This window comes from Procambarus clarkii, chromosome 94, assembly GCF_040958095.1.
Source record: "Procambarus clarkii isolate CNS0578487 chromosome 94, FALCON_Pclarkii_2.0, whole genome shotgun sequence".
NCBI lineage: Eukaryota > Metazoa > Arthropoda > Malacostraca > Decapoda > Cambaridae > Procambarus > Procambarus clarkii.
In genome coordinates this window covers 15,504,666-15,522,583 of record NC_091243.1, presented here as the reverse complement: position 1 = coordinate 15,522,583, position 17,918 = coordinate 15,504,666, and positions in this window count along the sequence as shown.

The following is a 17,918-nucleotide window of genomic DNA, read 5'->3' as shown; positions in this document are numbered from 1 at the left end:
TTGGGTGTTGGATTTAAGGTCTATCAACCGCAAGTATACACGACAAGTATGCTCTAGTCATATGACTAAAAGTTAACTCTCAAGGTGTATGTATACATGTGTGTATTGGCTCATCTCCGTACACAATTTGTTTTTTGTTTTTTTTCGAACGTTCGCCGTTTTCCGCTGCACCTGTGATTTTACATCACTCTGAACGATGTTTCTGGGGAACTTGTTTCATTCATCTATATCATCTTCTTGAGGTTATCTTGAGATGATTTCGGGGCTTTAGTGTCCCCGCGGCTCGGTCCTCGACCAGGCCTCCACCCCCAGGAAGCAGCCCGTGACAGCTGACTAACACCCAGGTACCTATTTTACTGCTAGGTAACAGGGGCATAGGGTGAAAGAAACTCTGTCCATTGTTTCTCGCCGGCGCCCGGGATCGAACCAGGGACCACAGGATCACAGTCCAGAGCTTGCGTCAAGCACAAAGCAACTTTCTAGAGCTTGCGTCAAGCACAAAGCAACTTTCTAGAGCTTGCGTCAAGCACAAAGCAACTTTCTAGAACTTGCGTCAAGCACAAAGCAACTTTCTAGTGCTTGAACCACCTGCAACTTCATGAAGCTTAAATCACATAACAACTTCCTAGATATTAAGGAAGGATAGTAAGGAATATTCCTAGATATTAAGGAAGGATAGTAAGGAATATTCCTAGATATTAAGGAAAGATAGTAAGGAATATTCCTAGATATTAAGGAACATTAACTTTATATGATGTTTAGGTATATAGTAATTACATTTAGGACTGATGTTAGTTCTCCTTATGAACATGACAAAGTTGACGCCCTTGCTAAGGCTGCAGTAAATAAAGACAGTATTGAATGGAATCTTGAGTTATCAAATAGGTCCCTTAAAAGTGTCATTAGACGAGAACTCCTGGATGGATTTGAAGAAAGTAGAACAGTGCAAACTGAAACTAGTAGGTCCATTGTTCATCACAATGAAATGTGTGAAGTAAAACATGTGTATGGGGCAAGTAACAAAGTCAGTAGACTAACAGATGTTGTCACAGCTCGTATAAGACTTGGCTACAAGTATCTCTGGCAGTTCGGCTTGTATAGGGATCTAGATGAAGTAAAGTGTAAAGTGTGTGGACATAGGCAGGGACACACACTCGAACACTATATCTTGGATTGTTGTAAAATTGAGCCTTTTAGAGATAAGTCTAAGCTCACTCTGTATGATATGGCAACCTATCTTATTACCATGGATAAATTACCTGAAATCCTTGCATTGTACCCACATTTTGCTTCCAGTAGATGAACGACATATGAGATTCAGAAACAAGTAGTGTATTGTGAGGACTAATAATAAACAGAAGCTCCCCTATGACTCTGTAATATCCCCATTGGTCAAACTATTATGTATTAGCGATAAGACCTACCATTAATGTATGATGACTTACTGTAAATATGTAGCTCTTGTAATAGCACTTTCTCTGTAACTAGCTGACATTGTATCTATAAGGTGTGAAGGATTGAAGAAATTGTTTATGTAATAATCTAAGATGAGGTCTGATAAAGACCTTTTCTGCCCTCTGTAATGCTTTTGCGCTACCGCTCACAGGATGAGTATGGGGTGCACAATAAACTAGCCGCCTTCGGCGGCAACAATCAAATCTCCTTATCGTTAATTGTGACTAATACGATATCACTACCATCATCGTCATTGCCATCGACGTCGTTATCACCATCCTCGTCACCACTCTCATCACCATCACCACCACCACCAAACAACCACCAGCACCAGTACCACCACCATCAAACAACCACCAGCACCAGTACCACCACCATCAAACAACCACCAGCACCAGTACCACCACCATCAAACAACCACCAGCACCAGTACCACCACCATCAAACAACCACCAGCACCAGTACCACCACCACCACCAAACAACCACCAGCACCAGTACCACCACCACCAAACAACCACCAGCACCAGTACCACCACCATCAAACAACCACCAGCACCAGTACCACCACCATCAAACAACCACCACCACCACCACCATCAAACAACCACCAGCACCACCACCACCACCAAACAACCCCCACCACCAGTACCACCACCATCACTGTAGCCATCAATCATGACACACCCACGTGTCCAGTCTTCTCCTGGTGATACATCAATTCTCAGCCGACACTTAACATGGACTCCAGATTCTCGGAGGACCAAAATAATCTTGTACGTGTAAATCAACCATCCCCTTAAAAGTTCACCTGATAACAGGGGGTTGTTAAATGGATCCCATGCAAAAACTGGCTGGCATTCTCAACTGGAGGGCGGAGAGAGGGAGGAGGAGGAGGCAATTAAAGTAGATGGAAAGAAAAGAGAGAGAGAGAGAGAGAGAGAGAGAGAGAGAGAGAGAGAGAGAGAGAGAGAGAGAGAGAGAGAGAGAGAGAGAGAGAAAGACACACACACACACACACACACACACACACACACACACACACACACACACACACACACACACACGCACATACACACATACACATACACACAAGAAAATAGCCGCAAAAGTTCAACTCAGGAAAGTGTAAGGTAATGAAATTAGGCGAAGGGAGCAGGAGGCTGAACACAAAGTACTATCTGGGAGGTGAGATCCTGCAAGAGTCAAAAAGAGAGAAAAATCTGGGGGTTTGATATCACACCGAACCTGTCCCCAGAGGCCCACATCAAAAGAATATCATCAGCGGCATATGCTAGACTGACCAACATAAGAACTGCCTTTAGAAACTTGTGTAAGGAATCGTTCAGGACCCCTGTATGCCACTTATGTCAGACCAATCCTGGAATATGAAGCTCCAACCTGGAGTCCATACCTAGTGAAACACAAGACAAAGTTAGAGAAGATTCAGCGGTATGCTACCAGGCTCGTCCCGGAACTGAGAGGTATGAACTACGAGGAAAGGCTAAAGGAGCTGAACCTCACGTTCCTGGAAAACAGAAGAGTAAGGGGAGACATGATAACCACCTGCAAAATTCTCAGGGAAATTGACAGGGTGGACAAAGACAAACTCTTCAGCACGAGTGGGACACGAACAAGGGAACACAGGTAGAAACTTAGTACCCAGATGAGCCACAGAGACGTTAGAAAGTTTTTTTCAGTGTCAGAGTAGTTAATAAATGGAATGCACTAGGAAGTGATGTGGTGGAGGCTGACTCCATACACAGTTTCAAATGTAGATATGATAGAGCCCAGTAGGCTCAGGAATCTGTACACCAGTTGATTGATAGTTGAGAGGCGGAACCAAAGAGACAAAGCTCAACCTCCCGCAAGCACAATTAGTTGAGTACAGAATAAACAATTTGACTAATTTAGTCAAATATCATCATTTTAAGCACGTGGATATAGATTTTGCATCGAAGCATCCAAGCCTTCTTTTGATAATATGAGATCGAGAGAAAGTTCTCTCTAACTCTTCCTGTTGTGTGCAAAAATCAGCCGGTAAGAGCTATAAGCGTTTCCGTTCCTCTAATGGCTTTTAATATGCGTTATCATTGGTTGATTTCCGTTATTAACTGTTGATTTACGTTATCACCTGTTAATTCACGCTATTACCTGTTAATTTGGTCTCACTCGTAAATTTGCTCTATCAACGGATTGATTTACGAAGTTGCTTATATATACACTTCTGAAACACTGATTGGACTACGAAATGACTTGTAGGTTAGTGAATAAAAACACCTGAGATTTACAGGAGCATTTGTTGATTGACACAAATACCTGTTAAAACAAAGAATAGCCAATATTCGAGAACACTCAAACACCCACAAACACCCACAAACACCCGCAAACACCCACAAACACCCGCAAACACCCACCAACACCCGCAAACACCCACCAACACCCGTAAGCACCCACAAACACCCACAAACACCCACAAACACCCGCAAACACCCACCAACACCCGCAAGCACCCACAAACACCCACAAACACCCACAAACACCCGCAAACACCCACCAACACCCGCAAACAAGTACAAATAAGAGACAAATAATTGGAGAGAGAAAAAGCGAAGACAGGAAGTCGATTGGGTCGTCAATGCAGGATCTTCAGAAGTCATTATCGTTCTTATGCCTTATTAAGAACTGGCAGTCACAGTCTGAAGTCGTTACCAACCATAATCAGGGATAACCACTTCATTATCTTCCACGGGGGGGAGGGGATGGGGGGGGCAGGGTGACTGAGAGACGCTGGGAACTGAGAAACATGTGAACTGAGAAATATATGAACTGAGAAACATGGGAACTGAGAAACATGGGAACTGAGGAACATGGGAACTAAGAAACATGGGAACTGAGAAACATGAGAACTGAGAAACATGGGAACTGAGAAACATGAGAACTGAGAAACATGGGAACTGAGAAACATGGGAACTGAGAAACTTGGGAACTGAGAAACATGGGAACTGAGAAACATGTGAACTGAGAAACATGGAAACTGAGAAACATGGGAACTGAGAAACATATGAACTGAGAAACATATGAACTGAGAAACATGGCAAGAGAAACATGAGAACTAAGAAACAAGTGAACTGAGAAACACGATGACCTAAGAAATATGGGGGGAAACTAAGAAACACGAGAACTGAGAAACATGGTGACCTAAAATATATGACGGAACTGAGAAATACCGAGAACAGAGACACGCGGGACCCAACTAAGAAACCCACCTGGGCGTCTGAGCCGTCATTAGCAGGTGAGACGACACCACCCCGACGGCTCCGTCTCTCTCCCCCAACCCCTGGGATAGCCCCTAATTCCCCAGGTGTAATAACCACAAGTTTAGTGACAATGAAGACACGAATTATTTCGTAGCGGGACATTTTGACGTTTCGGGAAGCGAATTAAGAGGGGGAGGAACCGAGGCGATAAAACCCACATTCCGCGTTAGTATCGTCGAATGTGTAATGGGTAAATTCCTCAGCCATTAGGTCCAATATCCGACACGAGATGGAGGAAGACTCCTCAGAGTGACAGGCTGTGAATGTTCTCTACGATGGAGTGTTTAATTTATGGCCGAGTGATTTTAACGGGATGCAATCAACAGTAAAACTTGTATCTTAAAGGGTTTGGGGGGATGGGGGATGGGTGGTGGGGTCGTATGGGTAGGGGTGTTGTGGTTGGGGGGTGGTGGGTGGGGGGTTATAAGGGGGGGAGGGTTCTGTTTAAAGGGGGGGGGGGGGTTGAAGGGCTGTGGAGGGCAGGACATGCTAACAAGGGTCACCTCTAATTGCCAGCTGTTCTCAATGCTGTCACCCTGTTCATTCTAATCACCACTACTGTGTGCTCTTACTGTGAACACCACTACTGTTCACACTAACGGTGTTACACAACGTGTTCTTTCAAATAATACACTTTATTTTATACACTTGGATCCCCAAACGGTCAAAATACGCGATACTATGAAAACCAGCAACTCACAAACATTCACGTTTTCTACGTGGAGGAATGTTAGGTTAGGTGGGTGTCTTGGAGTCACTCGTTTTAGTTCCCCCGTATTTTGTCTGTTGTGGCAACACACCATAACAAAGTATCTTCAGAATAACGCCATCTGTTGACTCTAGCAGTAAACTTTTAGCGTGAGCCGATATATGGGTTTCGTTTGGTATTGAGCATAAGACCAACGAGCAAGTAAATATTAGTTCAAGATTATCTCTCAGTGTATATACACCAAGAAGCAGGTACTTTTCTCGGAGTATACAGGATACCTCAAGGTAAACTATATACCTTAAAAAAATAATGGGAATAGGGAGGTAATAGGGAGGATAGGGAGGTAATAGGGAGGTAATAGGGAGGATGTTGTATTTCGTTCCAAGTTACTGGGTAAGTATTTCCAGGATGTCTGAGTAGTATTTCCAGGGAACTGAGGTACAAGTTTCAAGCTACCGAATTTGTGCTTGCAGATTACAGTGGGGTGGTGCCTCTAGGATTCCAGGGTGGTACTCCTGGATTTCCAGGAGGGCGCTCCTAGGTTGCTAAGGTGGTGCTTCCAGTTTATCAGGAGAAAGCATTCAGGATACAAGTAAAAAAATCTCCCAGAGTACCAGGATGCTGCTTCCAGATGTCAGGGTCAGTGCTCTTTGACTATCGGATTTGTGCTTCCAGGCCATCGAGCCGGTGCTGTAGGCAACAAAACTCTATTTAGAGCTTACTGGGCTTCCAGTTTCCAGGCTGCCGGTCAACTTCCAGGTAAACTGGATTATTTGCTTTCATGTTGACTGGACGAATTCTCACTTGTTGCGTTGATGGGCAGGAGATTGAATAAATCTCTCTATTAGCTTTCCAAACAGTCTGCTTGACTGCTGTGGATTTTGTATCACTGCTTTTCATGTCGAATTCTGATCCTGTTGCTGTCGCTATTCTTGACTAATATTGTCGTCACCGTTGTCTGCTGTTGCTGTCGACATCTGTTGCTCCTATCTATATCTATTGTGGTTATTATCAATATTTCGTTCTAGTGTTCCTAGCAATATCTTTCCCTACTCTTCATGTGGACTTCTTGCCATGCTGTCGTTTGCTGTTGACAACCTTTAATGCAATTTCCGTTGACATGATATTGAGGTTGCTGCAAACATCAAGTCCTGTTGTTCCTGGCGACATCTCTGTTGCCTTTGCCGCTTTATTCCAGTAACGGCATAATCAACAGTAAGAATTACATCAAATGGAACATATTGACCAGACCACACACTAGAAGGTGAAGGGACGACGACGTTTCGGTCCGTCCTGGACCATTCTCAAGTCGATTGTGACAATTGCAACATCAGAAGGGCATTATCAATGACGTTTGCAGCATGAGCAACATAAACTCTCGTGAGCATCAGGATAACTCACGTCTCTTCTCTCCCCTGCCATCTTTTGGACACACACAGCATGTCACTCTTCTTTCAGCCTCTCCATCTTTATCTATATTCATTATATCTCTCCCTCAATTTCTGTCACGACGATCAACCATTACTCAATTTCGTCTCTTTCGCACCAAAACGTCTTCTTGATCATCAGCCACTATGACTACTAGTACTACTACTACTACTACCAACAACCACCTCAACCATTAACCACAATCATAACTGCCACCAACCACCATTATCACAACAATTAAGCACAACCGTAACTACAGCTAGTACCACTACTTCTAGCCACGACAATAACTACCATTAACCATAACTATCACTAGCTCCAGTCACAACCATTACAATCACCACCACCACAACCACCAAAACACTAATCACCACCACCACACACACACACACACACAGCCACAACCACCAATAAAACCATCAACCACCACCACCACCACCTCCCCCTACCAACCAACCAAACAACCCTTCCCCTCCCCCCACCACCAACCACACAACACCCCCAACAACCACAACTCAAGCGACCCTCCATGACATAAATCCGTGGTGAAAATCCCATACGTCTCTAACCCCAATCTTTTGCCATAAGTTTATGGGAGATAAACCTATGAGAGAGTTTATACGTTCGCTTGCCTATAATCACGTGTATGTTTATCAGTTGGAGTGATCGACGGAGGCGAGGATCCAGGCAAGAGGAACACAGCCGTGCGCAGAGAAAACCCGTTCTGGAAGGAGCCTCATTAGGTGAGCTTTGCACCACTCTTTTACACAATAAAATGTGGCCATCGCGCATGAAGTAAATGGTTGTAAATCGTCTAATGGAATAATTTACGTGCCAATAAAAGTCATATTTGTTCAAAGCACACAGCCATTAACCGGCGAGGACTCGTAAACGGCCTCCAAGCCCCCTTATTAATATCTATTAACAGTGGGCTGTTACTGTCGGGGGGCCCGCCTCTCTCACAGCCTCGCTGAGCGCAGTAGGGGGAAAGAGGACAAGAGGGGAGAGGGGGGGGGGCAGGGAGAGGGAAGAGGAGAAGGGGGAGAAATTATGCAAAAGGGGGAGGACACTTTCTCCTTTCTTTAACACGCAATAAACCAACACTCAGTTGTTCATTTCGTCTTCAACGAGCCCATTTCAGGAGGTCATCTTTTGCCGCTTCTCACTCGTGCTCTATATGGTCATCTATTTTCTCAGCTCTTGCTCACACACTCAAAACTTTGTTCCTGGGGTTTAAGCATTCATTCACACAGGGACTTAACTCTTTACAAACAGTTATATCTAGTGCTACAAACCCGCACCTGAAGTATCTTCTATCTTGAGGTTATCTTGAGATAATTTCGGGGCTTTAGTGTCCCCGCGGCCCGGTCCTCGACCAGGCCTCCACCCCCAGGAAGCAGCCCGTGACAGCTGACTAACACCCAGGTACCTATTTTACTGCTAGGTAACAGGGACATAGGGTAAAAGAAACTCTGTCCATTGTTTCTCGCCGGCGCCTGGGATTGAACCCAGGACCACAGGATCACAAGTCCAGCGTGCTGTCCGCTCGGCCGACTGGTTCCCCTATCTTCAGTGATACAAATCTCTACCCAACTACCTTCAATGCCGAACTTCCACCTAATTACCTTCAGTGACACAAAATCCAACTCCTTAAATTCCAGGGAATCAACACTTATCAGACTACCTTCAGGAGCCAAAACAACCCCAGCCTCCATTTTCAGAATTTCAACCAATTCCCACTTCACGTTGTGGGGTATAATTCTTCCCTGTGACATTTACGGTCACAACCTCAATAGTCCTAACCCTTTACCCTCCACCTCCTTTACCTGGAGGCTTACCCCAAGCCTCTCTCCATGGATTCATGCCTTAAACACTAACCCTCTCTACCCCACTACACACCACTCATTACCTTGAGAGGTCAACATCTACTCATCTCTTCTAAACATTCCACCAAACACTCTCCCTCTCTTCTTCACTCAAACCTCCCTTCGTCTATCTCTAATGCTTCTAAAACCTCCCTCCGGACGACCCCTCCCAACCTCACCTCGTTCCTAATCTCACCCCCTCCCAACCTCACCCGTTCCTAATCTCCCCTCCCAACCTCACCCCGTTCCTAATCTCCCCTCCCAACCTCACCCTGTTCCTAATCTCTCCCTCCCAACCTCACCCCGTTCCTAATCTTCCCCCCCTCTCTTCTTTGACCAAAGTCATCATAACTCACTCTTTCCATACTATCTGCTTCATGCTTATCAACCCACAATCACTATCGCTCAGCGGTGAGTTACGTCCGACCCGTCAGCGGGCCGCGGACACGCCTAGGACCCCCTGAAAGCATGTTGAATGTGACGATATTATATCAGGAATGTTCATTTTGTTTACATTAATTTGTCCCCATGTAAAGGGCATTTTCACGGGAGTATTATTTCTGTTGCTCTTCATCTGAGTCTCCTCGTCTCTCTTTGTTTCTCTCTTCTTATCGGTCCTTGGATATCTTGCTCGATATGTCAGTTTTTTTTTTATTTTTCTCCCTTCCTGTACGTTTCTCCTTACTAATCTTTCTTATTTTCCTAATCTCTTTATTTTCCTACCTTGTATGTCTCTGTAGTATCCCCCTACCACCCCCCTTCCTCCCCTGTCAGGTCAGATATACATAAATATCATTCAATTCTGCGTTATCTTCCCTCGCTCCACTAGCTCTCAGGCAACCTGCCGGGAACACCAGCACGAACTGTGGGACACCTACAGATACGTGTCTACCCCAAGTCGCCAGTAGATACGTGTTTACCCCAAGACTCCAGTAGATACGTGTTTACCCCAAGACGTCAGTAGATACGTGTCTACCCCAAGACTCCAGTAGATACGTGTCTACCCCAATACGTCAGTTGACACGTGTCTACCCCAATACGCCAGTTGACACGTGTCTATCCCAAGACTCCAGTAGACTCGTGTCTACCCCAATACGCCAGTTGACACGTGTCTATCCCAAGACTCCAGTAGACTCGTGTCTACCCCAATACGCCAGTTGACACGTGTCTATCCCAAGACTCCAGTAGACTCGTGTCTACCCCAATACGCCAGTTGACACGTGTCTATCCCAAGACGTCAGTAAACACGTGTCTACCCCAAGACGTCAGTAGACACGTGTCTACCACAAGACGCCAGTAGACACGGTGTCTACTCTCACCTTTGCACGACAGGTATCAAGAACAACAAATCCAGTGTATAACCTTTGCTTCAGACCAGTCTTCAGCAACTACCAGTAACACAACAAAGCAACAGTAACTACCACAACTGATACACAACAAAGCCACAACTGATACACTTTGTCGAGTCTGCATTATTAATCCTCTGATAATCCCAGATGGAATTTATTTACATCTTAATAGAGTCTTTGTGGATGTAATTTTCAAACGTGAATTTATTGCTTACAATTGTTTTCTTACATGCGAATGATAATGTTAATTGTTGCTTTTACACGTTAATTTCACAACTGGAGACAGGTGTTTAGTAACAACAGTAATCTAATGTTGTTTGTGGCGTCACGGGCCAGTACACACATACTCCCTGCTCTTGCCTCTAGCATGTCTGGTTCCACTGTTACAACAGGACTCAAACATTAACTTTTTGTATCAGTTTCAAATGTTGTATTTTACTCCCTATTAAATCTGGCGAATTCTCGCCAGTCATCATTATTATGAAATTAAACCTCGTTCTATATATCATCTTCGTAAGACTTTATTACGCTTTATCCAACTTTATTTCGTAATGCCTGTTGTGCTAATCAGTGCTAAAGCTGCTTTTCGCTCATAGTTCAACAACATCATCTTGACAATGTTCATTTCGAGTTCATTTCCCTCATCTCTACATCACAAGGCCTGCCAGCCATAAGCCCCCACAGACACAGCCACGGAAACCCACATCCTGGAGGACTGACAACAAAACCGGTTACTCTCAGTAACAACCAATGAAATCCACGCCCTCGTGAACCAACGGTTACAGGAAAACAATATAGCAGGTTTCTCACGGTTACAAGGAACCTACATCAGAAATCCACCTTCACAGGATCTTTAATTTAAGCAGAGCAAAATCCGTGGAAATTCACAGTTACACGAACCTCATTACCTTCAGAAGAGACCAACAGGTACATATATCCTTTGTTACTATCACCAGTAGACGAAGAAACTCTATTACAGGCACATAAAGCTACACCCACTTTTAGCCTCAGCAACCTGTTGCCATACACACCCACACCCACCCATAGCAACCCAGATCCACACTCAACCAAAGCCATCCATAGTCACATTCGCCGGCAGCCACAACCACCCATAGTACCCATAGCCAACACATAGACACACCGGCCAACAATCTGTATGACAGGCATGACAAATTGGAAATGGAAAAGTATGATAGAAATGACACTTCTGCATGACATGGGCACACAAACTCTTCTTTATTTTGTCTTCTTCAAATACCCGAACATATGTTTGTGCTCAACATCGTCCAAATCAGATGTTTGTCTAGATTGTTCAGCTGCATGTTGCGAGCCGTCACCTGATACCTACATCTGACACTTGGTACTGGCTCTTTTATCTCGGCCCAACGCATGCATCTAGAGCAAGGTTGAGTGGCCAGTATGTCTCTGGAGCTATTACAAGTGTCCAGTATGTGGCTGGAGCTATTATGAGTGCCCAGTATGTGTCTGAACCTATTATGAGTGCCCAGTATGTGTCTGAACCTATTATGAGTGCACAGTATGTGTCTGGAGTTATCTCTTCTCTGAATTTACCCATCACCTCGACCCATTCCTTTGTCCCGTCCTCGTCCTCGCACATCCTGCCGATCCCTATCACCCAAACAAAGCTAGGACATATGCTGGAGGCTGGCGGCATCACCCACCCATCCTGGTGTCGGACCAGTCCCAATTAACACATAAAGTAGGTGTACATGTTTAGCGATGCGTCAGCTGTGGCAGACAGAATGAGAATGGCAGAGCTGCCCACCCATCTCTCTAGCAGTAGTCTAGCTACTAGCCGGCCGTCCCTCAGCCAGTCAGCCAGCTGCCATCCGGCCGTGCATTCAGCCAGCCAGCTGTTCTGTTAGCCAGGTAGCCATCAACCAACCTAACTAGTCTCTCAAACTTTCTATCCATCGAGCATTTTATTTATTAGCTAAGCCATACATATTTGTAGCAAATTCAGTTTTATTTATGCATTTACCAACTTTTTGATCCATAAATAAAAGCAGCAGTCATCCATCCATCCACCCTATGCCAGACAATATCTTTTTAGTTCAGATAGAAGCCATTTATTACGAACCAGAGGCAAAGTGAAAGGTCTGTGTGGTCTCTCGATCTCTGTCTGTCTCTGTCTCTGTCTCTGTCGATCCTGAGACGGCCACAGTTTCAGTGGCCATCGCTTGGCGCCCTGTTTTATGGCTACGGAGGCCATGGAGACGGGGTGGACCAATCTTCAACCCGGCCTGATCCACTAACAACTTACTCCCCGATCTGATAAAGACGGCACCCCAGTGGGTGGCTTGGACCTGTTCGTATCAGTCATAAACCCTGAACAGAATTTAATCTTTCAGTGTTTAATCGCGAATCACAACAGCGAATGTATCTCAGCTCCTTGGCGAAATTTAGTGGCAATGCCACAGAGATAACACAAAAATTTCTCCCATTTTTTTTTGTGAAATTCGTCTATGTACAGTTCATAGGTTAATCAGATGGGTAGATAGAGCTCTATTGGTTTAGAAATCATCACAGGGAAGCACTTAGCCAATACGACTACATTGCACTTGAAAGAGACATGTCAACAGACTAATGGGCTGGGATATGAAGAGAGAGAGGATGATATGGGCTAGAGTACACGGATAGATTCAGAGCTGGGATATGACAACGGAGTGAAAGAAGAGTTCACAGCATCTCTAGACAATTGAGGATCGATCGATGAATCTACAAGAAACGAAAATTCAGCTGTGAGGCTACAGGTCGACACAATGACCACTGATCTCCTTTTGCAACAGCTACACTGTCTGTATTCCTCTCTCTACACCACCTGCTTGTATTCCTCTCTCTACATCACCTGCTTGTATTCCTCTCTCTGCTTTGCATTCCTCCAATTGCTTTGCATCTTACATAAGAATATCTTAGACAAAGAAGATAAAGAAGCGTCTTTAACAACATTAACATTGCATGCATTCCATCTTGCCAACTACTGTATTCGATACAGCTTCGTTAAATATTGCAGCGGGGTGTTATGTTGATTAATATGCAGCTAACATAGCAGGGGAGCGCAGCATAAACAAGCGTGTCTTAGAGTGAACAGCTACATGTAGCGGAGTGAGCAGCTACATGTAGCAGAGTGAGCAGCTACATGTAGCAGAGTGAACAGCTAAAAGTAGCAGAGTGAACAGCTACAAGTAGCAGAATGAGCAGCTACATGTAGCGGAGTGAGCAGCTACAAGTAGCAGAGTGAGCAGCTACATGTAGCAGAGTGAACAGCTACAAGTAGCAGAATGAGCAGCTACAAGTAGCAGAGTGAGCAGCTAAAAGTAGCAGAGTGAGCAGCTAAAAGTAGCAGAGTGAGCAGCTACAAGTAGCAGAATGAGCAGCTAAAAGTAGCAGAGTGAGCAGCTAAAAGTAGCAGAGTGAGCAGCTACAAGCCACTTTTATCATAGTAGCCTGACTTACAAATCGACTCTGCCCTATAAGGTCATACAGGATCCTCAATTATAATGCTTTTAAAATTAAATATACTTTATAGACAAGTTGGAGAGATATATTAATCTGAGTCTTTTTACCCCGGCAGGAATCTTTGCGCCGGCAAAAATTATAGTTAATGAGTAGATGTTCATTTATGTAATAATATTTTTAAAGCGCTTTCAATTTCCTAGTCTAGCGGGATGAATTGAACTCAGATTCAATTGCATTTCTTTCTTTATTATGCACCCCATACCAATCCCGTGAGCGGTTGTGCAATGGGAATATTCTGCTTATTTTCAACTCTCTCGCATAGCTTTGTTTTCCTCCCTTGGAAAAGTTTAATGGCGATAAAATGAAGCTCATATATCGATCTTTTTCGACGCTATTAGAGTACAGCTTTCATTAAATCCCAGTTGCCCTTCGGTAAGGTTAGGTTTGGTAAAGTTAGGTTTTGGTATGGTTAGATATGGTTAAGTTAGGTCAAGGTAAGGTTAGGTTTGGTTAAGTTAGGTCAAGGTAAGGTTAGGTTTGGTTAAGTTAGGTCAAGGTAAGGTTAGGTTTGGTTAAGTTAGGTCAAGGTAAGGTTAGGTTTGGTTAAGTTAGGTCTAGATAAGGTTAGGTATGGTTAAGTTAGGGCTAGGTACGGTTAGGTATTGTTAAGTTAGCGCTAGGTAAGGTTAGGTTTGGTTAAGTTAAGGCTAGGTAAGGTTAGGTTTGTTAAATTAGGTCTAGGTAAGGTTAAGTTTGGTTAAGTTAGGGCTAGGTAAGGTTAGGTTTGGTTAAGTTAGGGCTAGGTATGGTTAAGTTAGGGCTAGGTACGGTTAGGTATGGTTAAGTTAGCGCTAGGTAAGGTTAGGTTTGGTTAAGTTAGGTCTAGGTAAGGTTAGGTTTGGTTAAGTTAGGTCTAGGTAAGGTTTGGTATGGTTAAGTTAGGGTTAGGTAAGGTTAGGTTTGGTTAAGTTAGGTCAAGGAAAGGTTAGGTTTGGTTAAGTTAGGGCTAGGTAAGGTTAGGTTTGGTTAAGTTAGGTCAAGGAAAGGTTAGGTTTGGTTAAGTTAGGGCTAGGTAAGGTTAGGTTTGGTTAAGTTAGGGGCTAGGTAAGGTTAGGTTTGGTTAAGTTAGGGCTAGGTAAGGTTAGGTTTGGTTAAGTTAGGGGCTAGGTAAGGTTAGGTTTGGTTAAGTTAGGTCTAGATAAGGTTAGATTTGGCTGTTATTTGTCTTTATCCAAATGCTTTGAAGTTTCTCATATTTAAAGTTATATTTAAAGTTGTTTCCTTTGCAGAAAGTTTGTTTTATATTTTTGTTTAGTTGCAAAAGTTATTTTGTATTTGCATATATGCTTGTAGCACTGCAGTAAGGACTGGTGGACACACAATGCATGCACAGTGTCTCTTTCATAGACACATGAGCGCATGTGTACAATATACTCAACCAGACACGATACAGACACACATTATAACAAAAGCATATAAAATATACACATACATAACATACCACATACAAAGCATACAATACACCAACACAATAACATGTGTGGCATAACTACATATGTATGACATACACGGAACAAGTTACATAAAGCACATATACCATACAGAATGTGACCCAAAACGTAGAACATACATAATATACGATATACACGTCAAAGGCACACACACATGCTAGGCAAAATTAAACACAAGATGTATAACACGACATCACACAAAACACAGAACACCAAAGAAATACAACGGCACAACACCATATATATATATATATATATATATATATATATATATATATATATATATATATATATATATATATATATATATATATATATATATACACACAAAACACACAACACTACATAAGTACAACGACACACGAAACCTTCTCTAACTGTTTCCTTTCCCTTAGGCACTCCCTTACCCAGTTCAGTCCTCCCTTAGGGAAGAAAGAAGGCAGCCAAGAAGGCAGCCACACCGTAAGGAAACAACTACATATATCGGAGAGAAAAAAAAGGTATTTGGGCTTGAATATATAAATTCACAACTTTATGGTCAGTTTCGACAAAAAAATCGAGTCACAACAGTTAAATTAAAGCACAAGAGATACGAAAGTAGGGTTGTAGGTTAGCTGTTATTTTAGCTGTTATGAGGTGGCCTCACCTCACTTGCCCATTCACTGGTTGGAAAGCACTGATAGGTAAACCCTTCAGCCCAACCATATCCAACCATACGAGGCCACAACCACATTTTCATTCTTACTGTACTCTTTATTAACTAGCATGCATGCCTGTAGTGTTTGGCTACGTAGTTGGACAGCGGAGTATGAAGGGTCGTAATGTCTTGTTGACAGACGCCTTTGACGTCATGCTTGGCCATGATGTCAGACCAATGTGGCCGTCATATATACGCATCCTGCTACAGAATGCTGTACTGAATGCTTTATGGTAAACTGGAATATTTATTTAGATATGGCCAACTCAAACATCCTATTTTTTTATATATATAGGCACCCATTTACACATCTGGAAATAAAGGAAGATACGATGTTTCGGTCCGTCCTCGACTATTATCAACTCGTGTAAAGTGTGACAGAGGAAGTCAAAATATATGATAAGAATGTGAGATTATATATTGATTTTCTCTACATTTCTATACACGACTTGATAAAGGTCCAGTTGTTTTCCACGTAGCTCAGTTGTCCTCGTAGCTCAGTTGTCCTCGTAGCTCAGTTGTCTTCGTAGCTCAGTTTTCCACGTAGCTCAGTTGTCCTCGTAGCTCAGTTGTTCTCGGAGTTCAGTTGTCCTCGTAGCTCAGTTGTCCTCGTAGCTCAGTTGTCCTCATAGGACAGTCATATTAAAATAATCTTCCCTTCGCGTCCTATCGCTCTGTGCTGCTGCTACCGACCGGAGGAAGTATATTATGCTCTGACAATGCTTGCTCGCCCTCGACGGGCGTCGGGTCCCGCTGGAGAGCTTCAGCTTCACTCAAGTTATTGCTTGGGCGTCAGTGGCGTCGCGTCTCACACCCTCTCCCTCCATCACCCGCCTCCCATGACATGTTTATACGTCCCGTTTACCTACACTCCTGCAATACCTTGACTCTTTGCCCTTAGCGATGCTCAGTTATACTCGTACTCCCACGAGTATCTCTATCTCTGTCTCTCTCTCTCTCTCTCTCTCTCTTCATCGCATCTTCACCTCTCTTCACACTGACTCGAATACCGGCCGGATATTTCCACTTTACGGTTACGTCTCCATAAGAACTCCCTTTGCCTCCACGGCTGACTCAATTCCCCAACAATGGTCCAGGAGCTCCCACGGTCCCCTGGGGCGCGTCCGCCTCCACCTCCAGCGGATCAATCCTCGCTCAGAGGGAATTCTCATCCTCCTTTAGAGAACCTCGCTTCTATCCGTAACATCAAGGAGGACTTAGTGTAAATCCGACACTTCCCATCTCCTCCTTCAGACGAGTCCTCGGCCTCGTCTGCGTCTTCGTTGTTGACAGTCACGGCGGCTATATCATGCCCCGGATTTGTCACTTGCTCTTCCAGGCTGCAAGACTTGGGCCATTGGCCTTCGAAGGATGGGGGAGTTTCCGTCGGTCTTTTCACTCTCACTCTTTTGTTTGCACCAGATGATGGTTTATCGTTGAAGTAATGTAATAGGAGGAGAGAGAGAGAGAGAGAGAGAGAGAGAGAGAGAGAGAGAGAGAGAGAGAGAGAGAGAGAGAGAGAGAGAGGGGGGGGGGAGGTAGGAAGGTGTTTGTGGTGTTGGACAGGAGTTAATGACTGCCTGCCTGGACCTCCCGGATACAGGGTCATTATTTAAGTCGTGGAAATGGAAAGAGGGAGTAAGTGTCGGGAATGGTTAGATTCATATGTTGCCTTTAGATTTTGGCCCGGCCAGTCTAGCAACTTTTGTCTGGGCCCCTCTCATAGCTCTTGTCTTGGCCCTCTCATAACTCTTGTAGTGGCCCTCTTATAGCTCTTGTCTTGGCCCTCTCATAGCTCTTATCTTGGCCCTCTCATAGCTCTTATCTTGGCCCTCTCATAGCTTTTGTTCGAGCCCTCTCATAGTTCTTGTCTTGGCCCTCTCATTGCTCTTGTTCGAGCCCTCTCATAGCTCTTGTCTTGGCCCTCTCATAGCTCTTGTTCGAGCCCTCTCACAGCTCACTTGGAGGCCTATACCTTTCCACTTAATTGTTAAAAGACAAAGACAGTGGAATTAAAGACTGTGACTCGCAAAGTTCACTCCTTGCATTGAACGCACATAGTAGTAATACACAGAAAATAGTGATATTCGAATGATTGTTTTAGC